This window comes from Prionailurus bengalensis, chromosome B2 (genome assembly GCF_016509475.1).
Source record: "Prionailurus bengalensis isolate Pbe53 chromosome B2, Fcat_Pben_1.1_paternal_pri, whole genome shotgun sequence".
NCBI classification, from domain to species: Eukaryota; Metazoa; Chordata; class Mammalia; order Carnivora; family Felidae; genus Prionailurus; species Prionailurus bengalensis.
In genome coordinates this window covers 10,059,455-10,085,055 of record NC_057349.1, presented here as the reverse complement: position 1 = coordinate 10,085,055, position 25,601 = coordinate 10,059,455, and the positions used below count along the sequence as shown (strand labels likewise).

General features: G+C 41.2%; 1 long non-coding RNA gene across 1 annotated transcript in view; it reads right to left on the bottom strand.

Moving 5' to 3' along the window:
- Positions 1-23,870, bottom strand: part of LOC122489191 — a 57,527-nt gene extending 33,657 nt beyond the window's left edge. The window contains exon 1 of the long non-coding RNA XR_006298862.1: positions 23,682-23,870. This is a non-coding gene — a long non-coding RNA (uncharacterized LOC122489191). The remainder of the gene's footprint in view (positions 1-23,681) is intronic.
- Positions 23,871-25,601: the final 1,731 nt, after the last annotated feature.

Here is a 25,601-nt window from a genome sequence, read left to right as displayed (position 1 = left end):
CTTTCCATTTCAGGAGTGCCTTCTATGAGAAGTGTATTAACTTAAGTCACACCCTCTGTCTCGAGGAAGTCCCTGAGAATTAGGTTTTAAATTAACTTCAGTCTTCAATTCAAACTGCTGATATTTACTCTTCACTTCCTGTTATCATTACCCAAAGATACTGAACTTTCTATAACACAGATCTATGTGGGCAGTGGTCCAGGAAGACACATACAGGGGAGGAAAACGTTCCCTCTAGTTTGCTGGTGTTAAAATCTTTAAGCCAAGTAGATCAAAAATATCCCTTCCATCAGAGAGAGAGAGAGAGAGAGAGGAATAAAGACCATTTGGAAAGTGGTGATAGATCCTATGAATAGAGTAAATGTGTATAGGGCATATTCCTTCCGACAGTGCCCACAGACTGTCCAGACATTCACAGTGGCCCGTATAAGGACAATACAAGGATGAGTCAATGCTCTGTAAGAGCTCAGCGGGGGAGAGGACTGGTAGCGAGGGTCTTCAAGGAAGTCTTCATGGGGGAGATGGCATTATAATACATCTCAAAGGAAGGAGAGCATGTAACACAGAGAAACGAGACAAAGCGTAGAAAAGCATAAGAAACACCATGACGGAAAGCATAAGATGGCAAGTTTGTGAGAAAATAGGCCTAAAGCCTGGTGGCCACATACAAAATCAGGACGGCAGCGGGGAGGAAACGAGTCGGGAACTGAGGTCCCAAGGCTCTGTCCCTGCCCTTGCTGATAACTGGTCTGAGATCCAGAAAAGCCTCCTCAGCTTCCGTGTAAAATGAACAGTTTCATTTGGACAATCCCCATGTCCTCCCCACACGCATAAAATCCTGTGGGTTGAAATTGAAGTTTGCCATGTTACAAGCTTATAAATATTTCTTTCTTTCTTTTTTTTTTTTTTTACTCTTTTTAAAAATCTGGGCACACCTTCCTGGTTTCCTCCATACCTCTTACCATCCCTAATTGGGATTGATTTCCCATGCTGGATCAAGTCATTTCATAGCAATAAAACTTACAATATTGCTCTCAATCACATACTTGAGGCGGGATTACAGGACTCCCCACAGAGGATGCCCAAGTACCAGTCCGCCAAGCTGAGGATGCCCACAGACCACATGACCGCGTAGCTTCTGTCTTTTCTGCCAGTGCTTTTCAGACAAGTGACCGCCTCCCTGGTCTCCATGTCTTCAAACTGGAGATTCATCCCTTACCCTCAGAGTGGGTTTCTGCCACCCCATATTTTACTAGAACCTACTAGCAGAGATTTTTGATAATGTTCTCATCACCATTCTCTGTGAGTTCTCTGCAGCATTTATTTGTTGACATAGGGCTCCAGGAAGGTGACATTCATGTCCAAGAGCCAGATAAACACTTCCATTGGTCAGGACAGAGAGCCGAGAATGGTGAATTCCTGGAACTAATGAATGTTATTTATCAACTCCACACCCTCCAGGCCTACAGAGAAGTTTTGTTTCGTTTTGTTTTTCCCCTCTCCCCAGACACCACATCCATGGTATCTTTACAAAACACCAATTAATTCTCTGATTCTCAAACCCTACTGTTCAGGAGTTTTTATGGAGGTTTCATTACATAGCATGATTAATCAAATCATTGGCCATCGGTATTGAACTCAATCTTCATTGGCCATTGGTACTGAATTCTCCTCTTCTCCCCAGAGATGGACAAGGTGCTAAATTTTGCAAACTTCTAATCACAGCTCGGTCTTTCCAGTGACCAGTCCTCATTCAGAAGCTATCTAGGGGTCCCAGCCAGGAGCCATCTCATCAGCACACATAAACACTGTTATCACTCAAGGGATTTCGAACAATTTAGGATATCTGTGACAGGAGCTGGGGCCAAAGATCAAATCTTTATTTCTTTTTAGACCACACGCATCCTATCTAACATTATCAGGGTGTGTCTGATGCTACCGCCTGGCTCTTCAAAAAAGCACTTCTGGTCCAGAGGTAAGCCCAGGATGACCCAGGAGAAATGTTATTGCGCATAGTGATCCCTCCATCCAAGATCCTATTCACCAGCTGCCTGAAGCTCTCAGAGGCATAACTACAGCTAAGTTGGCACTTGTGAAAGATTGAGGATCAATCACAAAAAGGAAAATTAGTCACCAAGAAGCCAGGTTGTTTGGACAATGTTCAGTTCTTAGCCCTCTGCTCATGTCACCCTCCATGTTTCCTATAGATCCCTCCTAACAGCAAGGTTGCCGCTGTGGAAATGATGTTCTCTCTGAAAATGTTTCTCAAATCCATATTTCTAACCCTCTCCCCTGAAGCCCGGGCTTCAACATCAGCTGACGACAGTGTCTTATCTATTGATTATTACAATATCATGTCCTTCTCCAGGCTCCAAAACTAAACTTATCATCTCCCCTGAGATAAGATTCTTCCCAATTGTTCCTACTTTTTCTGTTTTTTTTTTTTTTTCCTTTTATTGGAATCAGGACAACTCTGATTCTCAACTTTTCAAGTTCCAAATCTGGACACCAACTTTATTTTTTTAAGTTTTTATTTTAATCTAAGGTGGTTAACATACAGTGTAGTATTAGTCTAAGGTGCACACTATAGGGATTCAACACTTCCGTACATCACCCTGTGCTCCTCATGACAAGGGCACTTCTTAGTTCCCGTCACCTATTTCACCCAGCCCCCCACCTGCCTCCCCGTTGGTAACCATCAGTTTATTCTCTATAGTTAAAAGCCTGTTTCTGGATTTCTCTCTCTTATTATTTTCCCCTTTACTTGTTTTGTGTCTTAAATTCCACATGTGTGAGATCATAGGGTATTTCTCTTTCTCTGCTTGACATATTTCACTCAGCACTATACTCTCTAGCTCCATCCATGTTGTTGCAAATGGCAAGGTTTCATTCTTTATTATGGCTGAACAACATTCCATCGTATGTCTATACCACATCTCCTTTATCCATTTATCAATCGATGAACACTTGGGCTGCTTCCATATTTTGACTATTGTAAATACTGCTGCTGTAAACTTAGGGGTGCATGTATCCCTTTGATTTAGTGTTTTTGTATTCTCTGGGAAAATACGCGGAGGTGTGATTTTTGAATCATAAGGTAGTTCTATTTTTAACTTTTTGAGGAACCTCTGTACTGTCTTCCACAGTGGCTGCACCAGCGGGCATTCCCACCAACAGTGCAAGAGCATTCCTTTTTGTCCACATCCTCGCCAACTCATTATTTCTGGTGTTTCTGACTTTAACCATTCTGATAGGTGTGAGGTGATATCTCATTGTAGTTTTGATTTGTGTTTCCCTGATGATGGGTGATGATGAGCATCATTTCATGGGTCTGTTGGCCATCTGGAAGACTTCTTTGGAGAAATGTCTGTTCATGTCCTCTGCCCGGTTTTTAATTGGATTGTTTGTTTTTTTCGGTGTGAGTTTTATAAGTTCTTCATATATGTTGGACATTTTGGATCTTTATCAGATATGTCATTTGCAAAAATATCTTCTCCCATTCCATAGGCTGCCTTTTAGTTTTGTCGATTGTTCCTTTCACTGGGCAGAAACTTTTTATCTTGACATAGTCCTAATAGTTTTATTTTTGTTTTGGCTTCCCTTGCTTTGGGAGACATATCTAGAAAGAAGTTGCTGAGACTCATGTCAAAGAAGTTACTGTCTTTGTTCTTTTCTAGGATTTTTATGGTTTCAGGTCCCATATTTGGGTCTTTAATTCATTCTGAACTTATATTTGTGTATGGTAGACACCAACTTTATTCTTTCTTTTTTCCCTAATTTCATATCCAAGCAGTCATCAATATGCCAATTATTTTGTAATAAGCATTCTCATATTTGCCCCTTTTTCCCATTCTCTGGCAACGACTAGCCAGAAAGTCAGCTCTGCTTAATCAATGTTGGGGTAAACTGGGTTGTCACTTTGTGGTGGGATAGTGGCTAATCTGTTGCCAACAGTTTCCCCATCGTGCGCTACTCTGCATTTCCATCGTAAGGTTCATTTAATTAAGGTATTGCTCTCTTTACTAAGATTTCTTCATTCAAACTTTACTGGTTCCCATTGTCAAATTTCTTGGCCTACCCTTGAAGAGATTGTGCAGTCTTAGTCTTAGCAAATTCCCTAGATACCTTTCCTAATTTTCCTATACATGAAAGCTTCACTCCAGTTAGATTATTCTAGTCTGGTATGCTTTGAGTTGGCAGAGGGCCTGAAACCAGAAGACAAGAGTTCAAGTCTGCCTCAGCTGCCTGATTTCTGTGAGACTTGAAACACTCATTTCCCTCCCTGAAAGTACTTTCATCAAAAATAGGGGTAACAAATACCATCATCATCGTAAGGTTGTGCCGATTATAGGGTTAAATATCAAACACAAGAAGAGTTCCATAAATCCTTCCATACTATGCAATTTAAAGGATTTATTACTTATCATTGAATCAGGAAATCGGAAATGTGCCCCACTCATTGCTTTTATCCAGCACCAGGCCTAGTGCCTAATACCTAGGTCCTTAATAAATACTAGCTGAGTAAATGGATAAATGAATGATAATACAATCATCTTGGCTGTCTCCTGAGACTCATGAAGAACTTCCCTAACACCATGACTTCATTCCTGTGACTCTTAGGCATTTGTGGTCTGTAGAATTTAGCAACGTTTTCATATAAATTTGACTTGTCACCTCAGCTAGATCATAGTTGAATTGAGGGCAGGGACTTCATTCCATCTCTTCGTGTTTCTGCAGAGTGCTTATACTTAACAGTAACCTTAAATCTCTTAGCAATAGTACACAAACATTGCCATTTTCTCTGAACAATTCTTTAAATTATCGGAGAGGAGCATGCGCGCGCGCGCGCGCGCGCATGTGTGTGTGTGTGTGTGTGTGTGGTTGTATGTACCAGATCTAACTAGACCAGAGAGCTACATCACTTCTGAATTAATTGGACTCTGAAATCCAACATCTCACCCTTATTAGCAAGTATTTCCAGATGCAGCGTCTCTCTCTGCTACTAATTTGAGGAAAATACCTTTCACTAACAAACCTTCATTTCACCCATCAAAATGATGTCTGGGATGCCATCTTTGGACAAATATGCTCTTCATTAAAATTTTCTACCTGATATGTACTGCATTTTGTTCCTTTTATTCCTAAGCATCTGAAATATTTCCTTGCATAAGAATAGGAGCCCCTCTGATACATGTGATCACAGACTTATTTGTTTATTTGTTTGTTTAGAATAAATCCATTTGGAAGGGATAAGTGACAGAACATTCAAATAGCTGTTGTTTGGAGCTTCAGGGCAACGAGAAAGAAAAATCTTCCTGGGCTTGGAGACCAAGATAAATAACAATCAATCTCCCATCTCACAAACTGAAAATTTCATCCATGCAACTGACTTCTTCACTTAAGCTTATTGCCAACAACATGACAGATCTTCCAGTAGAATCAGAACAATTTACAACATCTCGTGTCATTGTAGCAGCTTTTCATTTTGCTGCAATTGAGGCTGGTGAAACCCAAGAGTTAATTTTAATAAGACTAATCAGCCCATCTTGACAATAAAGGGGAAGGAACAGGGACAGGTAGATAACTGTATGTTTTGACATTAGACCATTAACATGCAAATCATATGCAAAATCATATGCTAACAAGTGTGAGCCTTTGTTTGTGGATGGACACTTTTTCCCCCAAATGGACAACAGCCCTGATTCAATTCTATACAGGAAGGCACTTAGCAAGGCATCTGATATGCACAAGGAAAGTATAAAATGCTCTCTGAGCCCTTATTTTGACCTCTTTGGAAGAGCAGGATTCCTTTAAATTTGACTTTATTGCCTGCTCACCGGAAGGGAGCACTGAAGCATGACAGGGAACAGAAGCCCACGTAATGCCCGTGCTCTCCGCACACAGTAAATAACAGTAGCGAGAACACAGGGCAGCCAACACAGACAGTGTCCTTCACATCACCCAGAGGCCACACCAGAGCTCCCGGGGACAAGCAGCATTAATTATAGACTAATGATGCCATTTGCATGCACATTTTTAAAAACAGTAGTGAATGTAGTCCTAATAATTGAGCATGAGTGAGAGATGAGACTGCATTAAAATGCTCTGTTGAGTCTCCTATCTCATTTTTTAAAAAGACCTCCATCACCTTGGCGCCCATCAGTACACATTAACATTGGGTACCCACGCGACACGGAACATTATGCTGGCTCTTTACAGATACAATCACTTCATCAACCTGCTTTTCAAGAGTTTCCCCCCCTCCTCAACCCCCTACGATCCTAAACAGAAGGTTCTGGTGGTAGGGGGTAAAAATAAAATATAGTAACTTTTGACGTGAACGGAAAGACAAAACGAAATACAAGAAATTCCGATGTAGGCGAAGAGATAGGCTTGTATACATAAATTGGGATTGTGTTCTGGGTACCGATTTATGTGATTCAGGCAATTGTAGAACCAGATGACCGGAAGGGAAAATCGCTTCAAGAAAGTAACTAATCTGTTTCCACGAAGCCATGGAGAGTCTTGGTATTGTTATGGGCTTAAGAGTAAACCTGGTTTAAGCCCTCTCAGAGGAGGCCATCAGCCAAACCAGGAGCTAAGACTTGCAGCTTAGGAGGGCCAGAGGCCGGTTCCAGAAGCCTCAGTGTGCCCTGGACTCCATAGGATTTCTCCATCCGTTGCCAGAAGGGCTAATGGTCGGCCAGGAAGCCTTTCAGGCAGAGCACTTCTGATTGAAAACAGTCAGGCAGATGGGAAGCTTAGAGAGATCCTTTCAAAGTTTCTCCTTTTCAAAAACTTATAAGACATGTTCTATGCACTCTTTTAACTTCATTTCATTCCATTCAGATAGTACTGAAGCATTGGAAACTGACTTAAGGGTTGATGCTAAGTCCACTTGGGCAGGTGCCCCTCACTCTTACTTCCTAGTTCTTATCATTCCTTTTACAGAATATATATATATATATATATACACACACACATATGTTTTACATATTTATACATTTTAGTTATATATTTACATATAAATGTATTTATAAATTTCCTTAGAAATTTATAATAGTCCTACAATATAAACATTTGATATTTATATTTTATGAATTATATATTAAAAATTTTTAATGTATATTTTATATATACTTTAAAATTATTAAAATGGAATAAAATTAACCTTCATTTATCAAAAGAAAAAGGACAAAAACAGGACAAAAAAGAAAAGGACCCTTCTTTGTCCTTTTCACAAATGTCAATATTTCAGTGTCCTCCCAGTATGAGTAAAACTGGAAACTGAATTATGGTAGCTTCAATACTGACAATGTACAATTTCAACAAGACATCTTTTTGAAAAAAGTTATTTATTTAGAGAGAGACCGTGTGCACGTGTGTGCACAAGCTAGGGTAGGGCATAGAGAGAGGAAAGGAGAGAATTCCAAGCAGGCTCTGTGCTGTCAGTACAGAGCCCAATGTGGGGCTGGATGTGGAGCTCAATCCTATGAACCAGGAGACCATGACCTGAGCCAAAATCGAGAGTTCTATGCTCAGTTGACTGAGCCACCCAGGCACCCGTCCATAAGACATCTTCTTTTTTTTAAAGTTTATTTTTTAGAAAGAGAGTCAGAGTGTGAGCAGGGGACAAGCAGAGAGAGAGGGAGACACAGAATCCGAAGCAGGCTCCAGGCTCTGAGCTGTCAGCACAGGACCCGACGTGGGGCTTGAACTCACGGACTGTGAGATCGTGACCTGAGCCGAAGTCGGACGCTCAACCGACTGAGCCACCCAGGCCCGCCCCCACCCCCCACCCCCGCCTCCATAAGAGATCTTAAGAAAAGTCATGGCATAGGGCATGAAGACCTGAGATGCGCCGGTGTTTTTAGGGGAGGTGCTAACTCGTGATTGTCCATGTCATGGTTAGAATGGGGTTCAGGAAATCAAAAATCCTTATAGATAAGCTGTAAGAAAGTAAGTAAGTCCATGGCGTGCTCACAACTGAAAAAAAGCTTTCAAGATCATCCAACCCTGGGCCTTCATTCTCATTTTGAAGATAAATAACCTGGCATCCCGAGGTTATTACTTGCCAGAATTACAAAGCTTGTTAGTGAGAGGACCAGAACCAGGATAGAGGTCACTTGACACGCACTCATGTCAAGTCTGAGGTTGTTCTTTTCTCCCCATGTGAGCTGGGTTGCAGTCAACGTTTACCCAGGAAAGTGACGCTGGGAAAGGTGTGTCTGGCCATGTTTCCCAGTACATGCCATGACACCTCTTCGGACCCTCGCTGGGTGTGTTTCCTGCCAGCAGGAGACAGGCATGAAGACCTCATACAAAAAAGCTCTTCGGGGCTTATTCTTAATCATATGAATAATAACATTTTGTGTTGCTACAGGCTTGGGCCTTTGTCAAAGTACTTTCCTGAGTTCCATTCACACTCACTCACTCACTCACTCACCCAGCTACTACTTCCTAAGCCTTCATCTACATTGTTTTATTTTAATGCTCAGATCAGGCCCCTGAGGAAGTGCTCCTAGTCTGTTTTGCAGACAAGACGCAGGCCAACAGGAGTCAAGCTGCTTGACCCGGGTTACTGTTACTGGTCCATAGCAGAACCAGGGATCAAACCCAGGTCTTTCTAACTCCAAAGCCAGAGTTCTTAACCACACTGGCGGGTGACCTCTGCAGTGACACATGTGTATGTCCACCTAGATTAGGTGAGCTAATTGCCACAAAATTATCAGAAGGTCTGTGTTGTTGTAACCATTTTACAGATCATTCATTCATTCATTCATTCAACAAATATGTAGGCATGCCTACTGTTGCCAAGCACTCTTCTGGTCATGGATGAACAAGATGTGTAAAGTTCCTGATCTCATGGAGCTTACTTTCTAGGAGGGAAACAGGCTGCAAGCGAGCCATTGTATAAATAAACAACACAATATCCAGGTGAGTGCCAAGAAGGAAATCGAGCGGAACAAGATGATACAATGGCACTGGGAATGGAGGACATCTTAAATGTGGAGGTCAGGGGCACCTGGGTGGCTGAATCGGTTAAGGATTCACTTTGGCTCAGGTCATGAGCTCATGGATTGTGAGTTCAAGCCCCACGTTGGGTGAGCTCCAGCCTCGCTTGGAGTGACCTCCAGTCCTGCTTTGGCATCTACGCTGACAGTGTGGAGCCTGCGTGGAATTCTCTTTCTCTCCCTCTGCCCCTTGCTCACTCATGCTCTACCTCTCAAAAATAATAGAACAAAATGAACTGTAAAGCAAATGGAAGTTCTCAGCAGGTGGTGTCTATGCGGAAAGAAACCTCTATGATGACAAAGAGTGAGCTATATGAATCTTGATAAAACGAAGCCTTACAAGATTATGATGAAACCAAACCATAGAAAAATAAAATAGCCCTACCTGAGGTCACATAGCTAGTCTGCTAGTGGCAGAACGGGGAATCAAAGCCAAGTCTCCAAGCCCTGCCTTCTTTCCACGACAGCACACAGGGGTTTCTACAGGTCAACCTTAAACCAATCAGCCATGCCGCTTTCGTTTTCTTTTCTCCTCCACAAGTGCTTTCAAAAGACAATTTTCATATAGAAACAGATAAGAGCAAGACACGTTTTCCCTTGTGCCAGCTAGTTTCACCAGAAAGAATTTACTAAACACTTCCTATGGGCTAGTTCAGAAAGGATGCCAAATATAAGGATGCCCATTTTTACCAAAAAAGGGGAGGGAGGGAGACATTCCCATACTGGACATGCCTTCTCAAATATGATTCTTCCCACTGTTGAGTCTGTGAATGGCTTCTATGGTAGGCTCAAGTGTATGTTTTAGTAGTTTTTGAAACTGAACTAAATTGTGCTTGTTCCATACGAGCCAAAATTGAAAGAAAATCCCAACTGATGTCCCTACTTTCCAGGGATTATCTGAGAGCCCTGGGCTGACACAGTCCAGGAACCCTGGAGAAGGACCTCTGGCCTTCTATTATTGATGGTCCCCTCCCCCGAGATGCTCGTTGCCCGTGCTCACGTGGCATACAAATATTTGGATGGCTCTGGTGGCAGCGTCCATACTTTCCAAGCCAAACTCATAAGCCAGGGTCTTCACTGCCACTCTCAAGGCCACACATTTGGTGATCAGTCTCCAGGCATCCCCAGAGCATCTCCTCAAAGGCTCTGCCACCTACGGGGCGGGGGGGCATTCCGTGCAAATGGGCGCCAGTTGCCAAGTGGCCTCCTCTCCCTGGGAATAATCCAGGAAGATACACTTGAATGAGCTCAAAACCCAAAGTTCGTCTCCTCTCTCCCCACTCCTTCTCAAACTTTGGGTGCCCAAAACTCACCCGGAGAATTTATCAGAGCACAGATTGCTGGGCCCCACCTCAGGGACTCTGATTCAGCAGGCCTGAGGTAGGGCCAAAGAATATACATTTCTAACAGACTCCTAGGGGGTGCTAATGCTACTGGTCCCCAGACCACCCTTGGAGTCGCACGGCTTGTGTTACTTTTGCTTAAAAGGGAGAACGAAGTTATCTTCTCATTCTATTTGTGAAAGGGTATAGGGCAGCAAAAAGGATAGGACCCCAATTAATTTTTCAGTAACTCACGCGGTCACACTAGTGAAGACAGAAGAGGGGGAAAATAACGAAGGGCACTTGATTTCCTGAACCAGGTGCCGGATGCTCGTGTGAGAGGGGCTTCCGTGGTGGGACCTTGGAACGGGGGCTGCCTTCCCAGCCCAGATCTCGCCTTACAGACCCGCGCTCGGGTAGACCCGTGGCAAGAGGAACAGTTGGGAAATTTGTCCCAGGCAAGTCCGGGCATTTGCTTTTCGCTACCAGTTAACTGGTCACAAGTGGAAAGCTCAGCTGCCCCAGCACAGAATGCAAGCAACACAAATACTCATTGTGTGGCCGCGTGTCTCTGGCACCATCAAGCATTTCATACTGCAAGTGCAAGTGTAGGAGGGAAGCCAGAGAAGAAAATACATGTGTATATGCACATACGTATAACACATTGCAGAAACCGAGAGCTCCGGCTTGCCACCGTGCATGTTTCACACTTCTTTTCTGCACTGCGCTCTAATCCTGTGTGCGTCTGACCTCTGCCTTCCACTACCATATTCCGCCGAGGCTATATTCTGTTTTCTTCGATGTTCTGCCGGCTTTGGGCAAGAAGGAGCCTTGAAGAACACACATGTACATCTAATGCCTCCTTTCACCACCTGAACCTTCACCAAACCTCATTTTAGAACAACGACAACAACAACAAAAGGTTCATGAGTTCTGCAAGAAATGCTGCAGAGGATGTGCGAGGAAAGAAAAAAAAGAACTTGAGCAGAGAGCATGGCCCGTTATCTGGAAAGTTTTCTCCTCCCTACAATAGATCGATGCTTTCATAACAGTGCTAGGAGAACCAGACCAAGAGTGTTCTGGAAGTGCTCAAAACAAGAAACTTGTAAATCACCTCAGTCCCAGGTAGCCGTTTTCTCGAATGTAAAGTAACGTGAAGCTTCTCTGGGGATTCTACGTTGCACTTAGAGTTCATGTAAACAAACAACCCGAAAAAAGTTAGTACAACACCAGGCTCGAGTACATGCACGGGGGTGCAGGGGTGCAGGCACGCCCTCAGCATTGCTGTAGAACTCTGAGTGGGGCAGGAGAAAGTTGGAGAAAGATCCACCGACAATAAAGGCAAGATTCGCCCAGAGCATCTCTGTGGGATTATGGCAGGGTGTCTTTCTTTTTTTTTTTTTAATTAATTTTTTTTAATGTTTATTTTTGAGAGAGAGAGAGAGAGAGCAAGGGAGGGGCAGGAGAGCGGGAGACACAGAATCCATAGCAGGTTCCAGGCTCTGAGCTGTCAGCACAGAGCCCGACGTGGGGCTCAAACTCATGAACCGTGAGGTCATGACCTGAGCTGAAGTCGGAGGCTTAACCGACTCGGCCCCTCGGGCGCCCCTGGAAGGGTATCTTTCAAACAGTCTCATCCCGGACACAACCCGGAAGGAGGAAGAAGGAGCTACTTGCATTTTTCTTATCCTGAGGCTATACTCAATTCAGACATCCTGTCAGGCAAAGTCTGCCCTTTCCAGTCTGCAGCAGCTTGTATTATAACACCAGGTATCACAGTGCATTATTCATCCATTCATTCACTGCTCGACCTTTCTCCCTGGTGTTGTCCTCTTACGTCAGAAACCATCATGGTGACAACAAAATTATTGATGGGAAAAGTTTGCTGAAGAGCCCCGATGTAACTCAATTTCCCTCCACAACTTGAAGGAGACATAGGAATTATCTATACAAGAGAGACAAGAACACAAATATAAAGTTGAGGGTCAATAAAACAACCTCCGCCAATGTTAATGGAAACATGGAAAAGCATCGCTTTCAAAGATGGACCACTAGGAGCACTTCCTCTCATGTACCAATGTAACTTTTTTCCTCCAGTGATAGCCATGACTTTGTATCCTTTCTATAGGTGAGAAACAGGAGCTGGGAATTTCAGCCATCTACTTGCTAATTAATATTCCAACCAAAAAAAAACCCAAAAACCAACAAAATGCTCTGCTATAGATATTAGAAATCGAGCTTCCCAAAGGACTGTCACATTGTTTTTAACCCAAAGCTACGATGCCTCGCCTTACAACTCTGAAGGTTTCATTACTGTCTGTTGTGTCTTCATTCTCCTTTGGAACGTCTCCAATTTCCCCGGAAACACAGGTGGTCTTTTGAATAAACAGAACTAACATATTGAGCTCCATAAGCTCTGTGATGAAACGCATTTCTCTCGTTCACAGCTGTTGCTTGCACAGTTGGAATAATGCGCGGCTATGAGGTGGCTACTTAGTGAACTGGAGGTTCCTATTCTGAGCAGAAATTCATGGAAAGGCGTCTTCAGGTAAAGGAGGAGCAGAAAATAACAAGTGGTGCTCCCCGGGGGTCTGGACATTTTCCATTGTCTGTGTGAGGGAAATGAAAATGTGCTTAGGGCTCCGGTGAAGAATTTGCTGGTATTCACCCGACTTCAGACGAAGCCCGTGCTGGGTGGACTTCATTCTATCACAAAATAATTGGCAGAGAGGTCCTTGAATCGGCATTCTCTACGCTTCTGGCATTTAATTGGGCTCAAATGGTAGCTGTGATAAGATTATTTTGATCACCTCCTGCTCGCTTGACACGAAAAATGTTTGAGGAGCCACAGGATGATGTGAAGTCCATTTTACAATGACACCGGGGTCGATGTTCAAGGGTTTAAATAACATAAACAGAACCAAAAACCAAGCAGGAACAGTGATATTTGTGCTGCAAAGACTTGATAGTGGCGAGTGGTGACACGGTCGCAGTCGTGACTCAGCGCACAGCCATCTTGAAATTTCGTCGGCTATGATTCCTCTCCAAATATAAAATTAATTATGAAGTGTTCCAGTGGCTTTCCTTACTAAACTGTACCTTATTACTTACAACAACACAAGAAACTGCTTTAGTAAACCGATGTCAATGCATGCCAAAAAGGTGGAGGGGGACTTCTAATTAAAAAAAAAAAAAACTATTAATAACACACAGGCAAATTTTTCTCAGGGGATCTAAAATGACACAGAATATCTACACTGGACTTAACCTGCCGGTCAAGCATAGCATAGAATCTCCTCCTTTCTCACAAAACTCATAAAGTGAAGAACATGATTAAATAAATATTTATTCTTGAAAACCAAAGAAGAGTATCACCTTGGATTAGAAAGACATACCTCAAAATAGGAAACAAACAGGAAGCCACAGTGGTAAAAAGAGACCAATGCTTTCAAAAGACTTTATTGCTAAAAAAAAAGAAAAGAAAAGAAAAAAGAAAAGAGAAGAGAAGAAAGAAAAGAAAGAAAGAAAGAAAGGAAGAAAGAAAAAGAAAGAAAGATTTATTGTTGTATATGCGTAAATACGTGTGTGTGTGTGTGTGTGTGTGTGTGTTTGCAGGGCAGATTTTATGTAACATTCCATCTAGTTATTTAAAACTTGATCTTTAATTAAGAATCATATAAAACTCGAACCTCTCGGGGCGCCTGGGTGGCTCAGTCTGTTAAGCGCCCGACTTCAACTCAGGTCATGATCTCACAGTTCATGGGTTCAAGCCCCGGGTCAGGCTCTGTGCTGACAGCTCAGAGCCTGGAGCCTGCTTGGGATTCTGTGTCTCCCTCTCTCTCTGCCCCTCGCCTGCTCATGCTCTGTCTCTCTCGTCAAAAATAAAATAAACATTAAAAGAAACAAAAAAAACCTTGAACTTCTCAAGATTTGGGTTAATGTCGCTACAAGGTGGTCTTATAAGGAAGTTATCATAATCCATAACGGACAGGCAGAAGTATTCTTAGAGAATAAAAACACAGCAGCAAAACATCAACCAAACATCTAGAAATGTCACACATGAAGTAAAGAAAACAAGGTCTACTTATGGAAGACTTTAAAATGGAAAGACTAGAAATAATGGAGCAGCCCAAAAGGAATTTTTTTTAATATGTATATTTTGTATCCAGGGAGATGGTAAGTAAAGATAGACATAGCTTTTTGTTTTTTTTACCGAAGGTGGAAAATATAACTTTGACTAGGGTCTGACACATACGAAGCATGCTATGATGGTTAGCCATTATTTTCATTCACTACAGTATTTGCTTCATGAAGGCAGAGTATTTATTTACTGCTATATTCTCTAGCACCTAGAAGCATTTCTTATATACAGTAAGACGTAAACAACCAATTTTCAGAGGAAAGGATACATTAGATAATTGCACGTGTGAAAAATTAACAGTAGGTTATTTTTTTTTTTAATTTTTTTAGAGAGAGAGAGTGTGTGTGTGTGCATGCACAAGCGAGCCGGGGGCAGGGAAGAAGCAGAGGGAAAGAGAGAGAGAATCTTAAGCAGGCTCCTCGCCCAGTGCAGAGCCCGATGCAGGGCTGGATCCCACGACCCTGGGATCATGACCTGAGCGGAAATCAAAAGTCAGATGCTCAACTGACTAAGCCACCCAGGTGTCCCAACAGTAGGTTATCAAACAAGAATAGTGGTTATGAAATAAGAGCAAGTTTTTATAAGAACTAACTAGATGTCTTAGATGTGAGTGGAATCATCGTTGAAATAAAAGATTTACAATCAATGGATCAGAAATCAACATAGCTATGGGGGGATTGGAGGTATTGTTGGCCCTAGAAAAGGTAGAAGCATTCTCAGGAAGCCCTCAGAGAAAGAAGCATGTGCACAGCTTGGCCAACAGGGGCTGGGGGATTCTGACGCTAGCATCTGAGTCGGGAGAACTCAGGAGTCAGGATAGGAACACAGGAGCCGAGGCCAGAGTTGAGGAAATTCGCTAGAAGCAGAAAAGTGCCTAAGTATCATGGAGCCAGAGAGGAAGTAGTATAACGAAAAGGTCTAATAGGTAAGTCTGAGGGAAGACAATCAGATGGAAAGTTTTCTAAATTTCATGTATCATTTAGGATATAGATAAAGGTATTGTTTAGCTTTACATTTTACTGTTAAATTTGCACCGTAAAGTTCAATTACCAGTAAGCGATTAAAAATAGAATGTGTACGGGCGCCTGGGTGGCTCAGTCAGTTAAGTGTTCGAATTCAATTCAGGTCATGACCTCACAGTTTGTGGGTTTGAGCCCTGCGTCAGGCTCTGTGCTGACAGCTCAGAGCCTGGAGCCCCCTTCGGATTCTGTGTCTCCCTCTCTCTCTGCCCCTGCCCCACTCGCGCTCTGTCTCTCTCTCAAAAAAAAATTTTTTTTTAATTAAAAGAAAATAGAGTGTATAATTTTGAATGAGAGAAAAAATTGAGGAAGAAAAAAAAGTTAAAAAAATTTCAATCCAAAAAGAGTAAGAGGAAAGAAAAAACGGGGCGGTTAGAAATTAATGGATAAAGTTGACGAGAACAACAATAAAAACTACCGAATGGACCAAAACCAGGTTTAAGGAAAAAGAGAATCACACTGGATTGAATCAATGTGTTAGTCCTGAAGGACTCACCCCAGTTCAGATCAAATAATTAACTCACAAACAAAATTACCAAAACCACTACTAGTAACATCAGTAAGTATGAACAAGAAATAACAGATTTTGACTGACAGAAACTACAGATTTCATATCACCAAAATGGACAAATCTCAGAATCTTAATAATGAACGAAAAGAAAGTCCCAGAAGATTTCGTACACAAGTACCCTTTGAATAAGATACACAAATAGGCAAAAGTAAACCATTTACTTTAGGCATATATCCCTGCGTGTTATAAAAATTCTTAAAAACCAAATGAAAAACACAAAACCTATGACAGTCGGGTTAGAGGAACAGAGACAAAAAGGGAACATAGGGGCATATGTAAGTTATTGCATAAGTTTCTGTTAACAACTTACTTTGGTGGCATATTCACATATGTCCACTGTATTATTGTTTAAATTAATTAAAAAAAATATTGGCTAGAGCAATGCTGTTAAAGTGTTCATGAACCAAGGATTAAAATGAACCCAATTCGGTGTACCCAAATCCTTAAAATAAAACCTCAGGGCATGGTCCTCCCAGCTGTAGAGTAAATCAGTCACTTGTAAGATTGGACTGAAGAAGTATTTTAAATGTAGCACGAAAGAGGGGGAAAAAAGATTAAAAGCCATAAGAAAATTTAAAACATTAATAATAGAAAACCCCCTAAACTTGGTATTCGTATAATTATCTTTCTAGAAGCAAATAGGAGACAGCATGAAAGATAGGCAATGCTCGGAAAAAAATAATAGCCAATTATTTCCCAGAACTAGTAGGAAAAAAAACATGAGCCTTTAGGCTGACAGTGCTCACTAAGGGCCAGGAAGGAAAACAAATATAAAGTCTCACTCAAAATGCCATAAGCACAAACACAACTATAAAGAGGAGGAAAAAAATCACAAAATCCACCAGAGAGAAAAGAAAGATTATCTTCAAAAATAAGAATGAGACTGGCATCAGACTGCTTCTCAGTACCACAGAACGTAAGAAAGCAGTGGAAAAATATTTCTAGGTCCTGGTAGAAAATAACTTTGAGCCTAGAATTCAAGGCACAATAAAAATGCAAGAGTAAAAGTTAAATGAAGGTATTTTAATATGTTTAAGCACTCGAAATTGTGCCATCCGTAGACTCTCACAGAAATAAACTCTTCCAACAAGAAAGAAGTAAACACAAAAGGGAACAACAGAGATTTTAAAAAAATGTACTGGTAAACAATATATGAGTAGTAAGTTGAACAAATAATAATAATAATAAAACTATTTGAATAATTAGTTGACATTAAAATTCCAGATGATAGCATGGGCTATGGTGGGTTTCTGTTTTTGTTTTTTTTTTGAGGGGGGTGGTGGTTAGCGAGGGGAATCCAGAGTAAAAACATTCTAACAATTTTAACATCCTTAAGAGGGTGAGAAAGTAACCAGACTTTATTCGAAATGCTCATGTTTATTTATGTTTGTTAAAAATGTACAGGTGAAGGGGCACCTGGGTGGTTCAGTCAGTTGAGCGTCCAACTTCCCGCTCGGGTCATGATCTCGGGGTTCATGAGTTCGAGCCCCACATCAGGCTCTCTGCTCTCAGTGCAGAACCCACTGCAGATCCTTTCTCTCTCTCTCTCTCTCTCTGTCTCTCTCTCTCTCTCTCTCTCAAAAATAAATAAACATTTAAAAAATGTACACGTAAAAATAGGAGGATGAAAATTGAAAGTATGGCTTTAAACCAATACAGGAAAAAGTAGAACAAAGAAATCTTGAACAATTCAACAAAAACACAATGGAGAAGAAAAGGAAACAATGACAAAGCACACTACAGGCATACCTCATTTTATTGTACTCTACAGATGCTGCAGTGTTTTGTTGTGTTTTGTTTTGTTTTGTTTTGCTTTGCTTTACAAATTGAAGGTTTGTGGCAACCTTGGATCCGGCCAGTCTTTCAGCGCCATTTTTCCAATAGCGTTTGCTCACTTCATGTCTCTGTGTCGGGTTTTGGTGATTCTTGCAACATTGCAAACTTGTTCCTTATTATATTTGTTGTGGTGATTTATGATCAGCGGCTCTGATCTTTCACGTTACTCTTGTAATTGTTCTGGGGCACCACGAACCGTACCCACGTAAGATGGCAGAATTGATTGATAAATGTGTGTGTTCTGACTGCTCCACTGACCAACCATTCTCCCATTCTCTCTCCCTTCCCTATTCTCTGAGACACGACAGTATTGAAACTAGGCCAATTAATCATCCAACAGTGGGCTCTACATGTTCAAATGAAAGAAGAATCACACATCTTTCACTTGAAATCGAAGGCTAGAAATGATTAAGCTCAGTGAGGAAGGCGTGTTGAAAGCTGAGACAGACTGAGAGAGGGGCCTCTTGCACCAACCAGTCAGCCATGTCATGAACACAAAGAAAACTTCTTGACGGAAGTGAAAAGTGCTACACCCGTGAACACACAAATGATAAGAAAGGGAAACAGGCTTTTTGCTGATAGGGAGAAACTTTGAGTGGTCTGGACAGAAGATCAAACCAGCCCCAACATTTCCTTAAGCCAAAGCCTCATCCAAAGTAAGGCCCTAACTCTCTTCAGTTCTGTGAATGCTGAGAGAGGTGAGGAAGCCGCAGGAGGAAAGTTTGAAGCTAGGGGAGGTTGGTTCAGGAGGTTTAAGGAAAGAAGCCATCTTCCTATCAGCAAAGTGTAAGGTAAATCATCGAACGCTTTTGTAGATGCTGCAGCAAGTTATCCAGAAGATCTAGCTAAGACAGTTAACGAAGGTGGTTACCATAAGATTTTCAATATAGACAAGACAGCCTTCTATTAGAAGAAGATGCCATCCAGGACTTTCAGAGCTGGAGAGAAGTCAATGCCTGGCCTCAAAGGACAGGCTCTCTTGTTAGGGCTAATGCCGCTGCTGACTTGAAGTTGAAGCCAATGCTCATTCACCATTCCAAAAATCATAAGGCCCTTAAGAATGATGCTAAAATCCACTCTGCCTGTGCTCTAGAAAAGGAACAACAAAACTTGGATGACAGCAAATCTGCTTACGAGCTGTTTTCCTGCATATCTTAAGCCCCCTGTAATCATCTAATGCTCAGAAAAAAATGATCCCATTCAAAATATTACTTTTCGTTGACAACGCACTTGGTTACCCAGAGCTGGTGGAGATGGACGGTGAGATAAATATTATTTTCATGTCTGCTAACACAATATCCATTCTGCAGTCCAAGGACCAAGGGGTCATTTTGACTTTCAAATCTTCTTATTGAAGAAATACATTTTATAAGGCTGCTACAGATGGTAATTCCTTTGGTGGATCTTTTTTTTTTTTTTTTAATTTTTTTTTTCAACGTTTATTTATTTTGGGGACAGAGAGAGACAGAGCATGAACGGGGGAAGGGCAGAGAGAGAGGGAGACACAGAATCGGAAACAGGCTCCAGGCTCTGAGCCATCAGCCCAGAGCCCGACGCGGGGCTCGAACTCACGGACCGCAAGATCGTGACCTGGCTGAAGTTGGACGCTTAACCGACTGCGCCACCCAGGCGCCCCTCCTTTGGTGGATCTTAATGAAGTAAATTAAAAACCTTCTGGAAAGGATTCACTATTCTAGATGCCACGAAGAACATTCATGATTCATAGGAAGAGGCCAAAATACCAACATGAACAGGACTTTGGAAGCAGTTGATTCCAACCTGTATGGATAACTTTGAGGGGTTCATGACTCCAGGGGAGGAAAGAATTTCGCATGTAATGGAAACAGCCAGAAGTGGAGCTTCAAGATGAGCCTGAATTACCACAACCTCATGATGAAACTTTAATGGGTGAAGAGGTGCTTCTGAAGGGTGAACAAAGAAAGTGGCTTCTTGAGATGGAATCTCCTCCTGGGGAAAACGCTGTGAAGATTGTTGAAATGACAACAAGGGATGTAGAATATCACATAAACTTTGTTGATCAAGCAGCAGCAGGGTCTGAGAGAATGGACTCCAATTCTCAAAGAAGTTCTACTGTGGGTGAAGTGCTAACACACAACATCCTCATGACTGGAGCCAAAACGAAGAGTTGGACGCCTAACCAACTGAGCAACCCAGGCGCCCCAGCAATAAAGTCTTTTTAAATTAAGCTACCTACATTGGTTTTTCAGACATAATGTTATTTCACACCTAATACACTACCGTATAGAGTAAATACAACTTCTATACACACTGGGAAACCAAAAAATTCATTTAACTCATTTTATTGCAATATTTGCTTTATTGTGGTGGTCTCGAATCCAACCTGAAATAGCTCTAAGCTGTTCCTATACATTGAAAACACAGGAAAAAAGACACCAGACATAAGACTAAAGATCTTAATAACTGTAGCAAATGTTCATTCTGAGAGAATCTCAGAATATAAAATAGTAGGCAAAAAGAGGCTTTTATAAAATGCACATAGCTGAAGGAAGGGGAATCTGGGAGACTGAAAACAAGGGAATGGAAAAAAGTGCAAACCAGTCAAATACTAAAAAAAAGGAGAAGGTATAATGATATTAAATCTGACAAAACAGAATCCAAGGAACACAGAGAGATATCTTATATATCAATAAATGGAAAAATGTAATAATGATAGAAATTTTTGAACTGGAATGAACCCAAATAAAGCTTAAGACATATAAATAAAGCAAAACCTGATAGAAACACAAGGAGAAACAGACAAATCCATAATCATAGTGCATATCTGTCATATACTGACAGATCGAGTAGCCAAAAAAAGCAAGGATGTAGAAGATTTGAACAAAATAATGAACAAATTTGCTGTAACGATTTGTAATAGAACTTTGCATCCCTAGAAACAGGGAATGTACATTCTTCTCAGATACACAAAGACCATTCACAAAGACTGCTCTAGACACAAAGGAAGTCTCAACAAATTCCACACTATTAGTACCAAGATGGCTACATTACACAAAATAAAACTAGAAATCAACAAGAAAACAACCTCTGGGGCGCCTGGGTGGCTCAGTCGGTTAAGCGGCTGACTTTGGCTCAGGTCAGGATCTCGTGGTCCATGAGTTCGAGCCCCGCGTCGGGCTCTGTGCTGACAGCTCAGAGCCTGGAGCCTGTTTCAGATTCTGTGTCTCCCTCTCTCTGCTCCTCCCCCGTTCATGCTCTGTCTCTCTCTGTCTCAAAAATAAATAAACGTTAAAAAAAAAAAAGAAAAAAAAAGAAAACAACCTCTTCCCTCCTAACTCCATATCCCTAAGATTTTTCCCGTGTGTCAGTAATTAATGAGTTGAGCAGGAAAACAAAATGAAAATTGCATAATATTTAATAATGTGAAAAAATACTCTATATCAAAGCCAGTGGGATAAAGGCTGTATATGGCCCTTGGAGGAGAATTTACACACATAAAATAACTTCTTAAAAACACTACAGATTAAATAAATTGATATTTCTACAGAATATACTACAAAAGCAGTAACAAAATGAACCCAAGTAAAGCAATGGTAAGAAGTAAAGATAAAACCCCGAAATGATAATAAGCATACCAAAAAAAAAAGAATGAATTAAAGCAAACCCGTGCATCACTTAAAACACTAATGAAATACTTTTGTGTATATGTTAAAGAAAAGAACATTAAGTGGTAATAAGAACAACAATAAATAAGTTCAAAATGAAACACAAGTAAATAAATGTCTCTACAAATCAAAATATTTTTTAAGCGTATTTATTTATTTTGAAAGAGAGAGAGCTAACACTAGTGGAGGAGGGGGAGAGAGAGAGGAAAAGAGAGAATTAACTCCAAGCAGGCTCTGTAACTGTTAGTGCAGAGCCTCATACAGGGCTCTATCTCATGAGCACTGAGATCAAGACCTGAGCCAAGATAAAAAGTTGGCTCTTAACCAACTTAACCAACTGAGCTGTCCAGGGTGCCCCAAATCAAGATATTTTTAATTTTGGGGGTGCCTGGGTGTCTCAGTCAGTTAAGCATCCGACTTCGGCTCAGGTCATGATCTCACAGTTCCTGGGTTTGAGCCACGCCCATGGGCTCTGAGCTGACAGCTCGGAGCCTGGAGCCTGCTTCAGATTCTCTGTCTCCGTCTCTCTCTGTCCTCCCGGGCTGATGCTGTCTCTCTCAAAAATAAATAAATAAACACTTAAAAACAACAACAAAAAAGATAGTTTTAATCCTTTAAGTTGTAACAGAACATTTCAAAATTACCAAGAATCTTGAAAACGTGTATGATAGGGACAGTTTTCTAGAAAAATATAAATTACCAAAGAGAAGTAGAAAGCCTGCACACACTAATTAGCACAAAGCATAGCTTGAAAAAAAACAAAATGCCAGCATCCCAGTGTCCCAATGTCACTGGTATCCTTCCAAGCAAGGTTGTATCACCGTAAATACGCTTAACCTGGCCCTATACTCATTTCTAGAAGTGAGGTTCTATGGACACTGAAATAAACTATGAATAGGAATTTAATCGGCACCCAAATTTCATGCCTATAGATAATTAACTCCTGGTTGTTCTTGCAAATATGGCAGCCTTTACTAAATTTGTAGTTTTTAAAACGCTAATAACTGTAACAATGGCTGTAATACAGGAATTGTTTCCATATCCAGTGGCATTCTTATTTAATCTCATTAAATTTATAATTTTCTTGGCCTTGAATTGTTCGTTATTTCACAGGGAGCTTGATTCTCAGATTCCAGATTTAATAACAAATGCCTAAATTGTGTTGATGAGGAAACCGTAAGAGAATAAACTTATAGAACGATACAGAAAAGCTCTTGCTTTTTTTTTTTTCCAGGTTTTACTCCAGGTTTCTAAATGAAAGACAGAGTGAGACAGAGACTGTGAGAGGTAAAAGTAAACTTTTAAAGCTACGATTAATATAAACTATCGATCCTGATCATTGCGGTGGTGGCCAGAATAATGGCTTCCCAATGACCATGCCCCAATCCCTAGGACACAGAATGTGTTACCTTACATGGCAAAAGGACTTGCAGATAGGTTAACGTTAAGAACTTCAAGGTAGACAGAACGCAGACAGACAGGTAGACCTGAACTGTCCAGGTGGATCCAGCCTTATCACATGAGCCCTTACAGCACAGAGAGCTTTCCCTAGCTAGAGTCAGAGAGATTCAGTAGAAAGAAAGATCAGAGAGATCCCAAGCGTGAGAAGGGCTTGACACGCCGCCACTGTGGTTCTGAGATGTGAAGGGACCATGTACAATAGTGGAAGAGAGATTTCTAGATGCTAAGGGCTGCCCCTGGCTGACAGCCAGCCAGCAGCTCTCAAATACTGAGGCAGCAGAATTCCACCCACAACCCAAATGTGCTTGGACAGATTCTTCCCCAGAGCCTTCAAAAAGGAATGCAGCCCTCCCATCACCTTGATTTCAGTCCTGTGGGATCGTAAGTAGAGAAACGAGCTGAGCTACAGCTGGCTGCACTGGAACCAGCTGTGTCCAGGCTTCTGACCCCCAGGACCCGTGGAGATGAGAAACAAACAATCAAATGAAGATTGTTTTACGTCACCGAGTTTGTGGGAATTTTTGCAGCAAGAGAAAATGAATACAACCACCAACGAAAATAACAGATACCAAGATGCAGTGATCTTACTCTCCCCCACAAGAGAGTGGGTGCTCAAATCTTCCTGAGGACTATCCCCAGGACTTAGAGGGTCACCCCCCAGTATCAGACTCACCAGTATGAAGAACTTTCCAAAACATCAGCCTTGGCTTTACTTGCGTCAGCAAGTTACGAAGAAGTGAAACCATTCTTTGTTCTGCTAGCATTACACCATATGGTAATGGATCCACGTTCGCTCTTATGTGCCAGATGGCATCGGGACACCAACCGCTTACAGTGTCATCTAAAACATAGAGGTAAGCAAAAATTTAGGAATCCCTGATGTTAAAATGGGAGACAAGACATTACGTGACCGTGTGAAAGTCCGCGATTTTTTTATTTGAACTGACCATGAGCCTATTTCAGGATTTTTGTCCAATTGTGAGTCTGTGCCCTAAATTATACCACTACTAGGCAGTGCTGAAATCATCTTCATTATCTATGACACATTACCAGTCATTAAAGCAATTTGAAATGCTGAGCCTCTCAGCCATCTGCCCTTAGAAATACCCAATTATATTATGCAACCTCCTTAGAAAATTTTGATGGCATAAGGTCTCCCTAACTTGCATCCACGCTTTGATAAAAAGGCAGATTTTACCATTTCACATTTCATATTAGTTTGTATCTGACATATTAGTTTGTATCTGACACCAGGTGTACAATTTGGAAGGTAGAAAAACTTTCTAAGAAATTCAAGCTATTCACCCATCATCAACATGAATTCTTTGCCATAAATCTGACTTTTTTGAAAGGTATGTATTATTACAGATTTTTGTCATCACATGATCCTAGAGACATCATATGCAAACAGCCTAGGAATATTTTTTTAGCTGGATACTAAGTGTCTGAAGTTTTAGGTCAGACTATAAGGATGATACAAACAAACAAGTTCTGGAGATGACTTAATAGACGGAGTTGAGAATCAATGTGTTGCTCAATAATCACGAACAGGACTCAGTCCTGAACAGACTTGCAAGCCTATCCAGTCTCCGTCCATGGAGGGCTGGAGGCACATACCCTGAGAACGTTCCATAACCCCTCTGCTGTTAGACAGGAACCTGGATTTCTGCCTCAGTAGGAGAGGGTTCCAAGCCTGTGTTAATTTGGTCCAGAACACGTTAGGTCTAGTCTAGGATTCATGCTAATCATTTGCTCATTAAGAGTTCACCTCTTCAAGGAGATGAATTGCAGAGCCATTCTTCCTGGTGAAGAAAACTACAAGCAACATTTTCTGTTTAATCATCCCACATTATGTTTTTCTCAGGCAGCCCCTCCCCTTAGTTCGTTTTCAGTTAAAGCCTAGCTGCTTGGAATTTCTGTTCAGCACAGGGACAACCTGATAACAAAGCACAAATTAACTGGCTACAGCTTGATGGTACTCCTGGGGCAAAGGTTGTATGTATGGCAAGAAATGCTGCTGGTCAAAGTTTGTGCTTTAATTTCTTTTGAATTCCTGCAGTGAGCGGATCATCCAGCGGGCAGTTTGGCAACAAGAAAATGATGAGTTGTTACAGAACCATTCTTTCCTTTCCTGTTTAATCTCTCACTGTTCCTTAGCAGATTGGGAGAGATACCTTCTGTGGGGGAGAGAGCCTGATAAATTCTATTCATTCTTTTAAAAATAAAAAATGAATGCTTACCATGTACCAGATGATATAAGAACAAAAATACGGAAGAGTTTCTGCTGCAAATCATATGTTCTCACAGCTTATAAGGAAACTGCATATACCTTTATAATAAGCAGAATACATTTGGAAATATCATGTCTCTCTCTCTTTCTTTTTTAACAAATTCACATGAATCATTTCTTAGGAACTAGCCCACAACTTTTGTATTTCATGATTAAAAAAAAAAATATATATATATATATATATATATATATATATATATATATATATATCATCCATTTCCAAACACTTTCAAAGCGTACAATTCCAGGCTTTATGATTATTTTTTTTGTAACATACATTTTAAATAGGCTTCTATCAGAAAA